We start from the raw sequence: 19,669 nt of genomic DNA on the forward strand, positions 1-19,669 counted from the left end.
GAGGCTGTGATATCATACAGGCTTAGGCTAACACTGATGTGAAGTGGCCCTTAGTCCACAGGACACTGTTATCCACATGCATATTTGGTATGAGATATGCAATTAAAAAGTATAGACGTAAACAACAAAAAAACTTGCATGCTACATTTTTTGTGTTCGGTATGGTGAGCTGCCTTTTGAACACACAAATAAACCCACTAGTGAAGATGATTAAAATCATCTTTAAAAATAAAAAAAAATTGCTCAAGATATGTGACAGAAACATTAAAACAAAACACAAAAGGAATACTACACATTGTGGTCTAAAGGTTTACAATTTTCACCTGTAAAAACTGCTGCCTATTACCACAATGCAAAAATGCAGCAAATCATAGTCAAACTACACTTGGTTTTTCAGATGCATTTTTTATATAGATTTTAATCCCTTAGGGACTCATGACGTACCGGTACGGCATGGTTCCCGAGTCCTTAAGGACCCATGACGTACCGGTACGTCATGTATAGTTCCGATCACCACCGCCCAGTGGGCAGTGATCGGAACCCGGTGCCTGCTCAAATCATTCAGCAGGCACCTTAGCTAAATGTGCCGGGGGGTCCTGTGACCCTCCCCATGTTGCCGATCGCAGCAAATCGCAGGTCAATTCAGACCTGCGGTTTGCTGCGGTTTTGGAAGTTTATGATCGGGGATCAGAAACTTCAAATAACCTTTATTTTAATGTTTAACCCCCCCCCCTTGCTGCCCTCTTTGTTATCTGCCGGCAGGCGCAGCAGGGGGGTGCGGGGAGTGCGGCAGGGAGGGCGGGCAGGCGGGGTGGGCGGTGCGGGCGGTGGTTGGGGGGGCAGGCAGACATGCAATGCGAGTGGTTTGCAGAGTGTCAGCACATTGCTGACACTCTGCTTGAAACGCCTGACATCTGTGCTGGCACAGATGCCAATGCGTTTAACCCCTTCCATGCCGTGGTCCGTAGGGACCACTGTATGGAAAAGGTTAGGAGGGAGGGAGCTCCCCTACCTCCCCATCACCCACTGCTCTGCTGTGGCAGCGAGTGATGGGCACCATGGCAACCAGACGCCTTCACAGGCATCCGGCTGTCCATGTTACTGATCAGAGGCTGTCCATGGTGCTGATTAGACTTCTGCAGAAGGCAGAAGTCTAATCAGACTTTGTAAACTGAAAATACAGTACAGTACACTATATAGTGTACTGTACTGTATTATACAGACATCAGACCCACTGGATCTTCAAGAACCAAGTGGGTCTGGGTCAAAAAAAAGTAAAAAAAAGTTTAAAAAATGTAAAAATCAAAAAACACATTTATCACTGATTAAAAATAAAATTCTGTAAACATGTTTGATATCACCTTGTCCGTAACGACCTGATCTATAAAACGGTCATGTTACTTTACCCGCACGGTGAACGCCATAAAAAAAAAAAAACTATGATGAAATTGAAATTTTGCCCACCTTACTTCCCAAAAAAGGTAATAAAGTGATCAAAAAAGTTGTATGTACGCCAAAATAGTACCAATCAAACCGTCACCTAATCTTGCAAAAAATGAAATAATTGTGTAAAACTTACATAAATAAAAAAAAGTATACTAATTAGGTATTCCATAATAAACTGCTCTATAAAAATATCACATGATCTAACCCCTCAGGTGAATACCGTAAAAAAAAAAAAAAAGGTGTAAAAGAAGCTATTTTTTGTCACCTTACATCACAAAAAGTGTAATAGCAAGCGATCAAAAAGTCATACGCACCCCAAAATAGTGCCAATCAAACTGTCATCTCATCCCGCAAAAATCATACCCTACCCAAGATATTTGCCCAAACACTGAAAAAACTATGGCTCTCAGACTATGGAGACACTAAAACATGATTTATTTTGTTTCAAAAATGAAATCATTGTGTAAAACTTACATAAATAAAAAAAAGTATACATATTAGGTATCGCCGCGTCCGTGACAAACTGCTCTATAAAAATATTACATGATCTAACCTGTCAGATGAATGTTGAAAAAACAAACAAATAAAAACTGTGCCAAAACAGCTATTTCTTGTTACCTTGCCTGACAAAAAGTGTAATATAGAGCAACCAAAAATCATATGTACCCTAAACTAGTACCAACAATACTGCCACCCTATCCCATAGTTTCTAAAATGGGGTCACTTTTTTGGAGTTTCTACTCTAGGGGTGCATCAGGGGGGCTTCAAATGGTACATTGTGTCACAAAACCGGTCCAGCAAAATCTGCCTTCCAAAACCGTATGGCATTCCTTTCGTTCTGCACCCTGCCGTGTGCCCGTACAGCGGTTTACGACCACATATGGGGTGTTTCTGTTAATTACAGAATCAGAGCCATAAATATTGAGTTTGGCTGTTAACCCTTGCTTTGTAACTGGAAAAAAATTATTAAAATGGAAAATCTGCCCAAAAAGTGAAATTTTGAAATTGTATCTCTATTTTCCATTAAATCTTGTGCAACACCTAAAGGGTTAACAAAGTTTGTAAAAATCAGTTTTGAATACCTTGAGGGGTGTAGTTTCTTAGATGGGGTCACTTTTATGGAGTTTCTACTCTAGAGGTGCATCAGGGGGGCTTCAAATGGGACATGGTGTCAAAAAAACCAGTCCAGCAAAATCTGCCTTCCAAAACCCATACGGCACACCTTTCCCTCTACGCCCTACTGTGTGCCCGTACAGTAGTTTACGGCCACATATGGGGTGTTTCTGCAAACTACAGAATCAGGGCAATAAATATAGCATTTTTTTGGCTGTTAACCCTTGCTTTGTTACTGGAAAAAATTTATTAAAATGGAAAATTTGCCCAAAAATCTAAATTCTGACATTTTATCACCATTTGCCACTAACTCTTGTGGAACACCTAAAGGGTTAACGACATTTGTAAAATCCGTTTTGAATACCTTGAGGGGTGTAGTTTCTAGAATGGGGTCATTTTTGGGTGGTTTCTATTATGTAAGCCTCACAAAGATACTTCAGACCTGAACTGGTCCCTAAAAAGAGGGTTTTTGAAAATTTCTGAAAAATTTCAAGATTTGTTTCTAAACTTCGAAGCCTTGTAACATCCCCCAAAAATAATATTTCATTCCCAAATTGATCCAAACATGAAGTAGACATATGGGGAATGTAAAGTCATAACTATTTTTGTAGGTATTACTATGTATTATAGAAGTAGAGAAATTGAAACTTGGAAATTTGCTATTTTCTACTTCATTTTTGGTAAATTTGGTATTTTTTATAAAAAAAATGTTTTTTTACTTCATTTTACCAGTGTCATGAAGTACAATATGTCATGAAAAAACTATCTCAGAATGGCCTGGATAAGTCAAAATGTTTTAAAGTTATCAGCACTTAAAGTGACACTGGTCAGATTTTCAAAAAATGGCCAAGTCCTTAAAAGGAACCTGTCACCTGGATTTTGGGTATAGAGCTGAGGACATGGCTCATAGCTCTGTGTGCTTTTATTGTGTAACAAATTAACATAAATGAGTCATATCTTACTTGTGTGACCAGAGAAGAGTCATATTTTCAAGCTCTGACTCATCTCAGGTTAATTTGCATATGTATCAAATCGGTTTTTATACACAATAAAAGCACACAGAGCTATGGGGACTGGGTATTGCCGATGTGCTAGCGGCCATCTAGCAGCCCATGTCCTCAGCTCTATACCCAAAATCCTGGTGACAGGTTCCCTTTAAGGTGAAATAGGGCCGAGTCCTTAAGGGGTTAAAGGGTTTGTGCAGTGCTATGATATTGATGTGGAGCTGTTGTTTGCCCCCTGGAGCCCCCCAGCCACGCATCTTGATCTGTGAGAGGATGGAATCGATCTCTACTTAAACCGGATAAGTGATTGGATTGAATATTTGACCGGAATCCATGTGGTCTTTATCTATAAGTTCAGTATAGCCACCTCTATACTTCTATACTGTGGCGTTATACTTATAAGTGCCTTACCTGGTCACAGATTGTTGCAGGTCTGGGGCGCTCCAGTTATCATTTTTTGGTTATCGGTTATTTATCTTGTACTTCCTATTACCATACTGATACTGGTGGTCCCCTGATGAACCTTGTCTATTTAATAGGGGAAACGCGTTGGTGCATTGTATGTTGTGTCAGATAAGTGATAGGGCGTTTTTGATTTAGCAACTGTCTTGTTGTATACCTTACTATTCAGTGACTATGCTATGATATTGATGACCTATCCATAGGCACCCCACGAAACAGCTGCTTGAAGAGCTTGTGCAAGTGCCGCGTTCTCAACAATGTTTACTTGAACACCATCTAGCCTGTAGGGATGGTGCAGTGTAATTACAGCTTTTTCGCACATTCACTTGAATGAGACAAAGAGCTGTAGTGACACAGCATCTCAACTGCAACATCTGAATACCCACTTAGGCCTCATGCACACGACCATAGTTTTGGGCCGCATTCGATCTGCTTTTTTGAGGATCACGCGCAGATTTATTAATTTCTATGGGTCCGCAAAAAAAGCAGACTGCACATGGATCTTGTCATTTTGCTGTCTGCATCTGTGTGGCCTTTCTGAAAATATAGAACATGTCCTATTCTTGTCCATATTGCGAACAAGAACAGTCAATTCTATTGATGGGATTGAGAAAATTGCAGAAAACACATGGCCGGTATCCATATTTTGCAGATCTCCGGTTTGCAGACAGCAAAATGGATAGTCGTGTGCCTTAGCATGGTTTAACTATGTGTCTGGCAGGGTCAGACACATATGCAGTATGCCAGAGGACTACTGCCAAGGGTTTACATACTGCCAAAAGGGTTAATTTAATGATGCCACATTAAATGTTGTGAAGTACTCACTTCTTTGTGCACTGTGTGATCATAAAAGCAATGCATGGGCAACAGTTAGTTAATATTGCCAAACTGTTTAGATTACCAGGGTGATGGACTGGGTTAGGAGTCTAGTCTGAGAAGAGCTACAGGAAGGATGTGTATGAAAGTTCCTTCAGACCAGGTCCAAGTCCAGTGAACCTTTTTTATCTGCGACTACAGCTGCCGAAGGAGCAACTCTACTACCAGAGTACCCTTATATGAAAGAAACCATACTTTACAGAAGGGCCAGAACCATCCAGGCCATTCAAGATAACATTAGTTATCTAATCATTTACGGCATAATAGACTTTACTGCTGTGAAAAGAACTATTGCCTCCGGCACCTACCACACTTTGATATGAGCTGACCATCCATATCTATTATCTGTACCCCTCAGCCCCGGAATGGCTGAAGGAGTTCATGAGAACCTATTTGCATGCATGTGGCTATTTTGGAGAGGCCTTGTCTTCATTTCTGAGCAGTTTTCTGTCTGTGGCATGTTGTTCTCCTCTAGATGGCACTGTGGGGTATAGAGTGAGCAATAGATGTATAACAAGCACACTAGAGCCTGAAACGGGAATATACTGTATATGTTTGTCCATTTTTGTTCTCTTAGGCTACTTTCACACTAGGGTCGCAATACCGGAAAAAAAGCTTCCGTTTTGTGCCCTAACTTATGGGAACAATGACAAAATATACTGCCACCTTACCACGGTATGCAATGGAGGATGCCAGACGTATGCCAGAATTTTTTTTTCTCTTTTCCTGAAGGATTCCATGTACTATTGGAGATACACGAAGGCACGGTATAGCCTATGGATACATACATAACATATAGCTATAAACATGGTGGAAAACATAGTGCTGCATTCAGGCAATAATTAAGCTGCTTGTTACACAAGCCATTTAAAGCCATACAGGACTGGATGATCATCATTAAAAAAAATTGGCTACAAAAGCACCAAAAACACTACTATGCCACAGAAAAAGGCTTTACAATATGATTTTTTATTTTTCCTTACCTGACACAGTGTAGATTTTAATCTTTTTTCTTTACGCCTGGGGTGTAAAGAGTCTTAAAGGGAGTCTGTCACCTGTTTTTTACCAATATAACTAAGAGGACTGCCCCATAGAAGATTGCATACACATCCCAAACATACCTGTGTGCACTTTGTGTCTTTCTTCCATGTCCAGGAAAAGCACTTTTATTCTGCTGGAAAACAGCTGCTAAGTGTCCAGCTCTGCTGCTGCAAGTGCCCAAAGCAAACCAGACTGAAGAGGGGAGGGCTGCTTTAGTTGCTCATATCTTGGGACTGGTATCCAGTAGAAATATACCTGAACTTGTTTGAAAGCTGGCATTCCAACCTTTCAAACGATACCAGAATCATAGCATTATATTCACTATATCAAAAGCTATAGCTGTTAGAATTCGAGTTAGGAGTGAATGCTGTTTTTTTTTTCACTTTTTAGCTGGGCACTTGGGAGCTGTTTTCCAGCAGAATAAAGGTGCTTTTCCTGGACATGGAATACAGACACAAAGTGCACACAGGTATGTCTGGAATGTGTCTGGGGCAGTGCTCTTAGTTATATTGGTGAAAATTAGGTGACAGACTCCCTTTAAAGAAGTTGTCCAACCATATACATGTAATGGCATGTCCTCAGGATAAGCCATCATGATCGGCGAAAGGTACGACAACCACTTCATTAACCAGCTCCATCTACTGCAGACTACTGCAGAGCAGCTGATTGGCAGGGGGTATGGGGTGTTGTACCCCCGTTGATCAGATAGTGAAAATCTGTCCTGAGGATAGGTCATCACTTGTAAAGGGTTGGACAACCTGTTCAAGGTGCATAAACATTGAATGCTGAGGGACAAGCCTGAAACTAACAGCACCAAAAGGATCTATGACGCTGCAAGTTGAAATAATTACACCCGTGATCGGACCAGGATTTGTGCCTGTAAATCACCACTTAAATGTGCCCACATTATGGCCCTCTTAATTATGCCTTATGGCACGTTTCAGGAGTGGAAAGACAGATGTGTTGGGTTTCTAATGCCCAATTAATTTGTACCTGTCAGGAATAAGGACCGCCTTACATAAATGTATGTCACTTGTTAATCATTATTTGTAACCAAGTACTGTCTATTTTTTATACAATAAACCTAAAAGTTTGATGGTTTTTCTTGTAACTTTAAGAACCTGTTAGCTCCATGAAGAGTGTGTGTGCAGTCTGAGGCTGTATTTTGTTTTTCCGTGAGGCTTGCTATTATGTGGGTGTCTGCTTGTACAAGTTGTAAGTGGAACATTCAGGGGTGTCCTGTCGACGGGTGGTGGCAGTGAAAGTTTTGTGTTAGTGTGTGGGTGTGCCTGCAGGCTTCAGGTGGGGATTTATGCTCAAGTTACGGTCCGGCGTAGGGCATAACAGCGTGTGAGGGCATAAGGTGAATCTGCATGAAGGGCTTGGGCAACCCTTGTCACGTGACGCTGTGGGCTGATCCCCGGTACGTGACAAATTGGTTCACAGTGGTGGGATATCGCTTTTTTTATGTGATTAAGGCTTTAGTGTCTGGCTTACGGAATTATTCCTGACACTAAAGGCTGGTAGAAACCTTGCGAGGTCAACCAGCATACAAGACAAACACAGTACTTGATTTGTGTTCTATAGACATAAGTGCAAACAACCCCCCCGCCCCCCTTCTTGTTTTTCTTTTTTCTATCTTTTTATTTGGCAACCATGGAAGAGCATAAAGTTTTACATAAGCGTGGTCCTACAGAGTTTGAGTGGATGGGAGCCTCAACAGCGCCTGGAGATTCTCGAGTCTTCTATAAAAAGGAGGAGAGAATTCTGCAGGAAGATGGCACGAATGTGTGGGAGCATTAAGCGTATAGCACAGTACGAACCCAATCGGGAAGATTTCCCCCTTATAGAGACAGATGAGGAACTACACTCCCTGGGGCCTAAGTTTGAGGAAATTTGCCGACGATTTCACTTGGCCTCAGAGCACTTCTTCATCCTTAGTCTGAAAGGAGACCTCCTGGAAACTTTGGCACATTTGCCTCCGGGGACCTACTTGGATTATAACACCATAAAAAGCACTCTCATCCGACAGGGTGAGCTGCATCGCGCCAAAATGCTCGAACCCAAGGACACTGTTCTTAAGCGGACTTTGCCGGTGAAAGAGGTGACTCCCACTGTGTGGCTTGGAACCAATGTAGGGCAGAGGACACCCCAGCATGTGGACATCCCATTTGTGGACAACACAGCAGCACCTGAGGAGGAGACTTGCAGAACCAGCAAGGTACTATGTGGGGATTATTATCAGGACTGATTTAAAGGCATGTGGGCCTGTGAGTCCTTGTGGGGACTTGTGGTACGGCTTCAAAACCACAGAAGTCTCAGAAACCCCTATCTCTCTACATAATTCCTTCCTGGAGACACCACCGGAGCTAAATGGACTGTCTCAGGAGGGTCTCGCTTGTGAACCTGCATCTCCAGAGGAAAATTGCAGTGTTTCAGAGGAGAGAGGCGAGTTGCAAGATGGAAACGTTATTAAAGAGGAGGATCCCATTGACGGAGGCGATGCAGTGGGGGACAGTGACCTAACTAAAGGGTCCCGTGATGCAGGGGCCAAATATTCTGCTGATGTTGCAGACCTGGATGCATATCCCGCAGAGAACTCTAGTGTCCAAGACCCTGAACATGGAGGTATGGACATTGCTAATAAAAGTATGGACATTGTTGATAAAGGCATGGACTTTGTTAATATAGCTGAGGACAACATGGAATACAGTGAAGCCACAAAAGGATTTTCAGAGGCAGAGACTGTAAATTGTGTTAATGTTGGGGAGAAGGACAATCTCCCTATCAAGAAGTCAAACATTGAGCAGAGTATGGAGGAGCTAACCAGTAAAGCCCCTTCACTTTATCTAGCCATCCTCATGAAGACCGTACTGATGGCAGGTCCACAGCACCCATACTATGGACTGACAAATGGGACTGATAATGGTGACCTAGTGCCTGATACCTCACTGGATGTAGCAGCTGAGAATCCACGTTCAGATGCACTGAGGCGGATCTTGTCACCAGTTGGGAGGGGGGTCAGAGATGATAGGCCCTTCAACATCAAAACTGACCTACCAGATATGCACAGTTCCGGGGTAACCGGGGTGAGCCCTCTTCCTGGGATGTTTCCTGAAGTGAAGGAAGAGGACTTGCTTAAGATCATGGGACATCTTCTGTACCATTGTTAAGTGAGCTTAGCTATGATGGCTCCCAGTGATTTTGATATGATTGACCTTTGTGTGAGAGGTCGGCTGATCTCCACTCACAATCCTGTCCTGGAGAGGGCATTGAGATGGGTTCAGGAGATGATCTGTGAATCGATCTCCCTTGCCATCTCTTAAAAGGGGGAGGTGTCAGGAATAAGGATCACCTTATTCCTAGTTATTATAATGTTTGCTGTGATAATATATGTTTTATAATTGTGTTGTGGTGTAACATGTTCTGGTGTGATTCATATATATATGTATATATATATATATATATATATACAGACGTGGACAAAATTGTTGGTACCCTTTGGTCAATGAAAGAAAAAGTCACAATGGTCACAGAAATAACTTTAATCTGACAAAAGTAATAATAAATTAAAATTCTATAAATGTTAACCAATGAAAGTCAGACATTGTTTTTCAACCATGCTTCAACAGAATTATGTAAAAAAATAAACTCATGAAACAGGCATGGACAAAAATGATGGTACCCCTAACTTAATATTTTGTTGCGCAACCTTTTGAGGCAATCACTGCAATCAAACGCTTCCTGTAACTGTCAATGAGACATCTGCACCTCTCAGCAGGTATTTTGGCCCACTCCTCATGAGCAAACTGCTCCAGTTGTGTCCGGTTTGAAGGGTGCCTTTTCCAGACTGCATGTTTCAGCTCCTTCCAAAGATGCTCAATAGGATTGAGGTCAGGGCTCATAGAAGGCCACTTTAGAATAGTCCAATTTTTTCCTCTTAGCCATTCTTGGGTGTTTTTAGCGGTGTGTTTTGGGTCATTGTCCTGTTGCAAGACCCATGACCTGCGACTGAGACCAAGCTTTCTGACACTGGCTAGTACATTTCTCTCTAGAATTCCTTGATAGTCTTGAGATTTCATTGTACCCTGCACAGATTCAAGACACCCTGTGCCAGACGCAGCAAAGCAGCCCCAGAACATAACAGAGCCTCCTCCATGTTTCACAGTAGGGACAGTGTTCTTTTCTTGATATGCTTCATTTTTTCGTCTGTGAACATACAGCTGATGTGCCTTGGCAAAAACTTCGATTTTTGTCTCATCTGTCCACAGGACATTCTCCCAGAAGCTTTGTGGCTTGTCAACATGTAGTTTGGCATATTCCAGTCTTGCTTTTTTATGATTCGTTTTCAACAATGGTGTCCTCCTTGGTCGTCTCCCATGTAGTCCACTTTGGCTCAAACAACGACGGATGGTGCGATCTGACACTGATGTTCCTTGAGCATGAAGTTCACCTTGAATCTCTTTAGAAGTCTTTCTAGGCTCTTTTGTTACCATTCGGATTATCCGTCTCTTAGATTTGTCATCAATTTTCCTCCTGCGGCCACGTCCAGGGAGGTTGGCTACAGTCCCATGGATCTTAAACTTATGAATAATATGTGCAACTGTACTCACAGGAACATCTAGTTGCTTGGAGATGGTCTTATAGCCTTTACCTTTAACATGCTTGTCTATAATTTTCTTTCTGATCTCTTGAGACAGCTCTTTCCTTTGCTTCCTCTGGTCCATGTCGAGTGTGGTACACACCATATCACCAAACAACACAGTGATTACCTGGAGCCATATATATAGGCCCAATGGCTGATTACAAGGTTGTAGACACCTGTGATGCTAATTAGTGGACACACCTTGAATTAACATGTCCCTTTGGTCACATTATGTTCTGTGTTTTCTAGGGGTACCATCATTTTTGTCCATGCCTGTTTCATGAGTTTATTTTTTTACATAATTCTGTTGAAGCATGGTTGAAAAACAATGTCTGACTTTCATTGGTTAACATTTATAGAATTTTAATTTATTATTACTTTTGTCAGATTAAAGTTATTTCTGTGACCATTGTGACTTTTTCTTTCATTGACCAAAGGGTACCAACAATTTTGTCCACGTCTGTATATATATATACAGTATGTATTTATGTATTTGTGTTGCCAGGCCAGCAGCCATTGATAAATTGGTTTAAGGCTGCATATTGGCTGAGATGTCTGCCTTATACCTGGGAAAACAGCAGCCTGCTCCCCAGGGGGTAGTTAGCACAGATATGCTAACGAAGATGGGCCCGTTTGCTGGTCACACTCGGGACAGGGGACAGCAGACTCTCCGGCGCCTTGTGTCAGCATGGGGGCTTCCTAACCAGAGCATGAACCATAATCCGTAATTCTTCATAACTTGTTCAGGAGGGATCGGATGTCCCCAAAATCTAGCTTATCATCTCTGGTATGATGGGGGCATCGACTGGACACAAGACATGGGATATCAACTCGCCTTCATCTTCTTAAAATAAGGATCTCATCTTCCGAGAGTCCTGAACGTGTAGCGTTCGATATGCTAGGACTCGGAGCGATGAGATATGAATTAAGAAGAAGGGCTGGGGTCTTTATATTCACCAGGGCAACTGGGAAACTATCTTTTTGATATTTTCATACCTGTTCCTAGTTGGCCAGGGGGCCGGCTGCATGGGTAATGTAGCTTGGCCCAGAGGGGCTGAGCCAGAGGTGGGAGTGAGAATCCCCCTCAGGCCTGCCTCTGGAGGAAAGGCATAAAATGCAATCCCTGGATATTTGGGTGTCACAAAGTGGGAGATCCAATCGAATTGGTTTGTGCACCATTACTCTGCCCAAATCTCTTGGCAGGAAAGGACTTTTATCACACAAATGTTAAGTATTAGAACTTTCCTTGTTTTCTCCTTTTTATTTTACAATTATTTGCCATTTATGTATGTCTCTTGTTAATCATTAATCGTAACCAAGTACTGTCTATTTTTTATATATTAAACCTAAAGGTTTGATGCTTTGTCTTGTAACCTTAAGAACCTGTTAGCTCTATGAAGAGTGGAGTGCAGACTGAGGCTGTATGTTGTTTTTCCCTGAGGCTTACTATCGTGTGGGTCTCTGCTTGCGAGTGGAACACTCAGGGGTGTCCTGTCGACCTTATAACTGACGGGTGATGGCAGTGAAAGTTTTGTGTTAGTGCGTGGGTGTGCTTGCAGGCTTCAGGTGGCGATTTATGCTCAAGTTAAGGCCCGGCATAGGGCGTAATAGCGTGTGAGGGCATGAGGTGAATCATCCTGAAGGGCTTGGGCAACCCTTGTCTTGTGACGCGGTGGGCTGGTCTGGTCCCTGGTATGTGACATTACCCATCAAAGATAAGTGATCTTGCAACTGCATTTCCCCCCTTTCTTCATTCAAAAATACATACGTACCTGCTTAGCCAAATAGAGTGTGTACCTGTATTAGCTAGTCGAGAAAGTTGTTGGCTGAGCAACTGTATGTGTGGGTACCTTTAATTATTTTCAGACCGAATTTAGTTTAGCGGGTAGGCCTGTTTGAAACTGTCATATTGGACTGGATGGCAGGGAAAAGTTAGCGTTAGAATACACAACAGACTGCAGTCTAAACCAGCTCGGACAAGTTAGAGATTGGAGATGTCCTATCAATGCAATATGTACCCGCTACACCATATAAGGCCGAATTCTCATATATGCTGATTTTGTGCAATTGGAGCACCGATAATAAACTGTGCGCCGATTATGACAGTTAACTGATATATTTATTCATGGATAAAAAATCATCAGCCAGCAATCTTCTCCCCTTTAAAAAATAAGTATGCTGAACCAGGCCAAACCATGATTCTGCGGACACTGGTGCCGACAACATCAGGACGGGACAGCTTTAGGCCCATATACCACGGAGGATAACTAGACTTCGGGTCTACAATGTTTACTTACCCGCAATTTAACCTGTATTTCTACCAGGCCAGCTGTTTAAAAACGCAGGCAGTTAATACCGCATTACAAGTAGCCAAGGTAAACAATACAGATCAGACCTAGCGCCAGCAAATTCCTTCCCATCACAGTAAGTGATTAACCCTTTAGCGTCTGCGGCGTCTAGCCATGTGCTTTTGCAAGGTATGACAAATGCTAAGATTCTGTCTGCTCAGCAAGCCAGGCCATTGCAAGACATTTTGCAGAACTGCTTTGGCAGTAAAATGAACCTGAGATCAGCGACACGATGAATGACTCAGCTCCTTCCCTGTACCTATATTTATCCAGAGGCATGAATTAAAAGTGCTTCATGCAGTAGATTATGGTTGGAAAGCAAGATTCACCTTTTGGAGGGTGCCTAGTGGGCATTTTATAGGCTATGCAATACTCCTCTTGGAAAAGGGTTTGCAAATTAGGTCTCTTTTCCCCAAAAAATTATTCATGAGAATGCCCTTATAATTTATTTATTTTTCACTGCAGTTTGTTAAGCAGAGACTGTAATATGTCTAGGCAGTTGCACAGCGATGCGTGCTGTCACATGGGAATGACACAAATGCATCTTGATGCTCTTGTGTCCAGCTGCATGTGTCACCCGCACCGATTGCAACCAATAGTGTCCGATATTAATAAGTGCTACCAATGCTTAGACACCCAAGATTTCATAGAAAATACATTAAATAATAAGAGCACCTCTGGAGCTCACAGTCATTTAATCACAACGTATGCATTCCATCAGTGGCGAACTGGGAACTTAAAGTGGCCCTGGAAAAAATACAAAAAGTGGCCCTGTTTTGTAGGTGGGTCCAAATTGATGGAAGACAGGGCCAGCAATACCATATTGTAGCACATTATACCACCCCAACTGAGCCAAATACCACATTCAATTACAAAATACTGCCCCAGCAGCACAAAATACATACCAAAAAGCTTCCAGTGGGTGGCCATGAGGGGGGCTCAGGCGGCCCCCTGGGCATCAGCCCACCGAGAAGTTTCCCTGTAAGGTTTATGGCCAATCCGCCCCTGCATTCCATTCAATAAATATAGATGTATGATACCTGTAGGTTGAAATGGTTCTCCAATTGGATTATTATCAAATTCCCTTTTAAAGCTCCACTGTCACGAGAGACTCTATAGAGTGCCATGCATTTAACTGAAAAGGACATGAGGGAGGAGCATTGCGAGGAAAGCCTTGTCAGTCAGCTGCTTTCAGTCAATCAGAGCTACTGAGAATACTCCAGCAATGTCATTTGTCTTGTGGACAGGTCTCTCCCCAGAGTGGTTCATCCTTATGTCCTTTTCAGTTGGATGCAGGTACACTGTAGGCAGTGACCTGGTGTATCACTGCTGAAGGGTTAATGCTTCAATGTAAAGTGGTTCACTGCTAAAAGAGTTAATGTGTGTTAGCAAAACACTGTCAGTGAAACAAATGGTTAAGGTGATTCCCTTAAGCACTCTGTATTCCAAAAGGCTATATATGGATAGGAAATGGTTAACTGGCAGTTCTTAGAGTAAGTTGCTGGCTGGTGGTCTGGGCCCATCCCTTGGTCAGTGAGTCTTCTGGTAAGCAAGCTAGAGAGTGGACCTGTTTGGTGTCTGCTGTTGCCAAGTAGGCTAAGACAGAAACTTTGCCCAGAGAGACATCATTCCTGCAAGTGAATGCTTCCAGAAAATTGCTAAGTGATAAGTGAAAACCTCTGAGGGAAAGAATTATTGAATTTTACAGATGGTTGAGGACCATTAAAGGGAAAGAACGCGAGCATTAAAGACAGTAAAGGTAATGCTTGTTTATGGCTCCAGGCTTTATTGCATGTAGTTTAGGTTAAATTGCTTCAGGCACCCGCCACACTACTGAGATGTCCTGGCTATCTGATCTAGAACTGCAAATGGGCATTGGAGAAATATATTGAGAAAGGACTGTCACGCCTTTGATCATTTGGGAGGATTGCACAGTATAGCTGGAGAGAGACTTAGAGGGGACCATCATATCTCCTATATAGAGTTGAGCGAACACCTGAATGTTCGGGTTCGAGAAGTTCGGCCAAAATTCCCAAAAATGTTTAGATTCGGGATCCGAACTCGACCCGAACTTCGCCCCGAACCTGAACCCCATTAAAGTCAATGGGGACCCAAACTTTTCGGCACTAAAAAGGCTGTAAAATAGCCCAGGAAAGGGCTAAAGGGCTGCAAAAGGCAGCAAAATGTAGGTAAATCCCCTGCAAACAAATGTGGATAGGGAAATGAATAAAAAAAAAAAAATATTAACCAATATCAATTGGAGAGAGGTCCCATAGCAGAGAATCAGGCTTCATGTCACCCACCACTGGAACAGGCCACTGTCAGATATTTTTAGGACCCGGCACCCAGACAGAGGAGAGAGGTCTCATAGCAGAGAATCAGACTTCATGTCACCCACCACTGGAACAGGCCACTGTCAGATATTTTTAGGCCCCAGCACCCAGACAGAGGAGAGAGGTCCCATAGCAGAGAATCAGGCTTCATGTCATAGCAGAGAATCATGCTTCATGTCACCCAACACTGGAACAGGCCACTGTCAGATATTTTTAGGCCCCGGCACCCAGACAGAGGAGAGGTCCATTCAACTTTAGGTTGCCCCGCAATATAATGGTAAAATGAAAAAAAAAAGAGGATTGAATGAGGAATTTCCCTGGAGTACAAGAATATATGGTTATGGGGAGGTAGTTATAAATGTCTAATCTGCACAAGGGATGGACAGGTCCTGTGGGATCCATGCCTGGTTCATTTTTATGAACGTCAGCTTGTCCACATTGGCTGTGTACAGGCGGCTGCGTTTGTCTGTAATGACGCTCCCTGCCATGCTGAATACACGTTCAGACAAAATTCTGGCCGCCGGGCAGGCCAGCACCTCCAAGGCATAAAAGGCTATATCTGGCCACATGGACAATTTGGAGACCCAGAAGTTGAATGGGGCCGAACCATCAGTCAGTACGTGGAGGGGTGTGCACACGTACTGTTCCACCATGTTAGTGAAATGTTGCCTCCTGTTAACACGTTCCGTATCAGGTGGTGGTGCAGTTAGCTGTGGCGTGTTGACAAAACTTTTCCACATCTCTGCCATGCTAACCCTGCCCTCAGAGGAGCTGGCCGTGACACAGCTGCGTTAGCGACCTCTTGCTCCTCCTCTGCCTTCGCCTTGGGCTTCCACTTGTTCCCCTGTGACATTTGGGAATGCTCTCAGTAGCGCGTCTACCAATGTGCGCTTGTACTCGCGCATCTTCCTATCACGCGTGCAGGTGCAGGAAGTAAGGTGGGCACATTGTCTTTGTACCGTGGATCCAGCAGGGTGGCAACCCAGTAGTCCGCACACGTTAAAATGTGGGCAACTCTGCTGTCGTTGCGCAGGCATTGCAGCATGTAGTCGCTCATGTGTGCCAGGCTGCCCAGAGAAAAGGACAAGCTGTCCTCTGTGGGAGGCGTATCGTCATCGTCCTGCGTTTCCCCCCAGCCACGCACCAGTGATGGTCCCGAGCTGCGTTGGGTGCCACCCCGCTGTGAACATGCTTCATCCTCCTTCACCTCCTCCTCATCCTCGTCCTCCAGTAGTGGGCCCTGGCTGGCCACATTTGTACCTGGCCTCTGCTCTTGCATAAAACCTCCCTCTGAGTCACTTCGAAGAGACTGGCCTGAAAGTGCTAAAAATGACCCCTCTTCCTCCTCCTCCTCCTCCTCCTCCTGGGCCACCTCCTCTTCCATCATCGCCCTTAGTGTTTTCTCAAGGAGACATAGAAGTGGTATTGTAACGCTGATAACAGCGTCATCGCCACTGGCCATGTTGGTGGAGTACTCGAAACAGCGCAACAGGGCACACAGGTCTCGCATGGAGGCCCAGTCATTGGTGGTGAAGTGGTGCTGTTCCACAGTGCGACTGACCCGTGCGTGCTGCAGCTGAAACTCCACTATGGCCTGCTGCTGCTTGCACAGTCTGTCCAGCATGTGCAAGGTGGAGTTCCACCTGGTGGGCACGTCGCATATGAGGCGGTGAGCGGGAAGGCCGACGTTACGCTGTAGCGCAGACAGGCGAGCAGCGGCAGGATGTGAACGCCGGAAGCGCGAACAGACAGCCCGCACTTTATGCAGCAGCTCTGACATGTCGGGGTAGTTGTGAATGAACTTCTGCACCACCAAATTCAGCACATGCGCCAGGCAAGGGATGTGCGTCAAACCGGCTAGTCCCACAGCTGCGACGAGATTTCGCCCATTATCGCACCCCACCAGGCCGGGCTTGAGGCTCACCGGCAGCAACCACTTGTCGCCCCGGGCTGTGCTGAAGTTGGTAGTGAAGGTGTGTGGCTGACTGGATGCGCAGGTGGAAGAAGAGGAGGAGGAAGCCGAGTAGGAGGAGGAGGCTACAGGAGGCAAAGAATGTTGCCCTGCGATCCTTGGCTACGGAAGGACGTGCGCCAAACAGCTCTCCGTCTGGGGCCCAGCCGCCACTACATTTACCCAGTGTGCAGTTAGGGAGATATAGCGTCCAGTGTTCCCTCTAAGCCTGGGCAGGTGCTGAGCGGGGTCGCCTCAGAGCTGGACACAGCACCATCAAAGGTGGGCGATAGGAAAACCTAAAATAATTGTCACATTAAAGAGCATACAATGAAAGCCCTGCACCATGCTGTGTAATATACAGCATAATCCTTACACCATGCTGTACAGCAGGCATGCTCAACCTACGGCCCTCCAGCTGTTGCAAAACTACAACTCCCAGCATACCCGAACAGCCTACAGCAGGGCATTGTGGGAGTTGTAGTTTTACAACAGCTGGAGGGCCGCAGGTTGAGCATGCCTGCTGTACAGAATACATTATAATCCATACACCATACAGTAAAATATACATTATAATCCATACTCCATGCCGTATAATATACATTATAATCCATACACCATGCCGTGCAATATACAACATAACCCTACAGTGTAGGTGTTATACTATATATTGAACGGCATTGTGTATGGATTATAATGTATACTGTACAGCAAATGTATGGAGGTTACACCATGCCAGACAATATAACCCCTGTGGGAAAGATAATAGATAGATAGATATACCTATACACAGCCTATACCTATGTACATATATACTGCCTATACTTATACACAGCCTATACCTATATACAGTCTATACCTATATACGGTGTATACTTATATACAGGCTATACCTATATCTGCCATCCCCCCCCCAGCTGTGTGGAGAAGGCCTCAGTGGAAGGCACATAACGGCAGAGGTGCACCCGACGTTTGCTGCTCAGGGTTTGTTGTTCTGTGGTCTGGGAAAGCTGGGTGAAGGTCGGAATGGCAGCAATATTGGCTTTCACCCAGCTTTTCTAGAAGCGGATAGAACTAAAGAAAATAAATATTATTGCAGTATAGGCACACAGAGATTTGAGAACAGATGTAGCAGAGCTTGGTTTGTAAATTGACTGTTTGAGGCCGCAGTGTTTGTGCTGTGAACAGTCGGTACATGCGGCTACAGTCCAATGTAAGGAGTCAGGACATAGTAGGATTTCACAAGAAGTTGTACCCCAACATATACAGTAAGCACATGCCCTACTGCACCTAACAAGATCAGCTCTGCAGAATCTAACAAGCTCGGCCCTGCTGCGTCTAACAAGCTCCGCCCTGCTGCAGCTAAGGCCTCTTTCACACGGGCGTCATGTTTTTTGCCCGGATAAGAGGCGGGTGCGTTGCGGGAAAATGCACGATTTTTCCGCGCGAGTGCAAAACTTTGTCATGCGTTTTGCACTCGCGTGAGAAAAGTCGCGCATGTTTGGTACCCAGACCCGAACTTCTTCACAGAAGTTCGGGCTTGGGATTGATGTTCTGTAGATTGTATTATTTTCCCTTATAACATGGTTATAAGGGAAAATAATAGAATTCTGAATACAGAATGCATAGTATAATAGTGCTGGAAGGGTTAAAAATAATAAAAAAGTTAACTCACCTTCTCCTCTTGTTAGCGTAGATCCCGGTCTGTTCTTTAGCTGTGGACTGAATGACCTGAGGTGACGTCAGATCACATGCTCCAATCACATGGTCCATCACCATGGTGATGGAGCATGTGATCTGACGTGATCAAAGGTCCTTTAGCCACAGCTAAAGAACAGACCGGGATCTACGCTAACAAGAGGAGAAGGTGAGTTAACTTTTTTATTATTTTTAACCCCTCCAGCACTATTATACTAAGCATTCTGTATTCAGAATGCTATTATTTTCCCTTATAACCATGTTATAAGGGAAAATAATACAGTGAATAGACTGTCACCTAGAACCCATGCGTGAAAATCGCACCACATCCGCACTTGCTTGCGGATGCATGCGATTTTCACGCAACCCCATTCATTTCTATAGGGCCTGCGTTACGTGAAAAACGCACAAAGAGGAGCATGCTGCGATTTTCACGCAACGCACAAGTGATGCGTGAAAATCACCGCTCGTGTGCACTGTCCCATAGAAATGAATGGGTCAGGATTCAGTGCGGGTGCAGTGCGTTCACCGCACGCATCGCACCCGCACGGAAAACTCGCCCGTGTGAAAGGGGCCTAACAAGCTTAGCTCTGCTGCATTTAAGAAGTCCGGCTCTGCTACTCCGAGAAGCTTAGCTCTGCTGCATGCATCCCGTCAACATATAGGACCGGTATCCTGGTCTCCATACGTGACAAACCCCACAAAGTGACTTTTCCTTGTGGGGAACAGACCTTACCGCCCCAGAATGCCTC

This window comes from Bufo gargarizans, chromosome 6, assembly GCF_014858855.1.
Source record: "Bufo gargarizans isolate SCDJY-AF-19 chromosome 6, ASM1485885v1, whole genome shotgun sequence".
In the NCBI taxonomy this organism is placed as follows: Eukaryota; Metazoa; Chordata; class Amphibia; order Anura; family Bufonidae; genus Bufo; species Bufo gargarizans.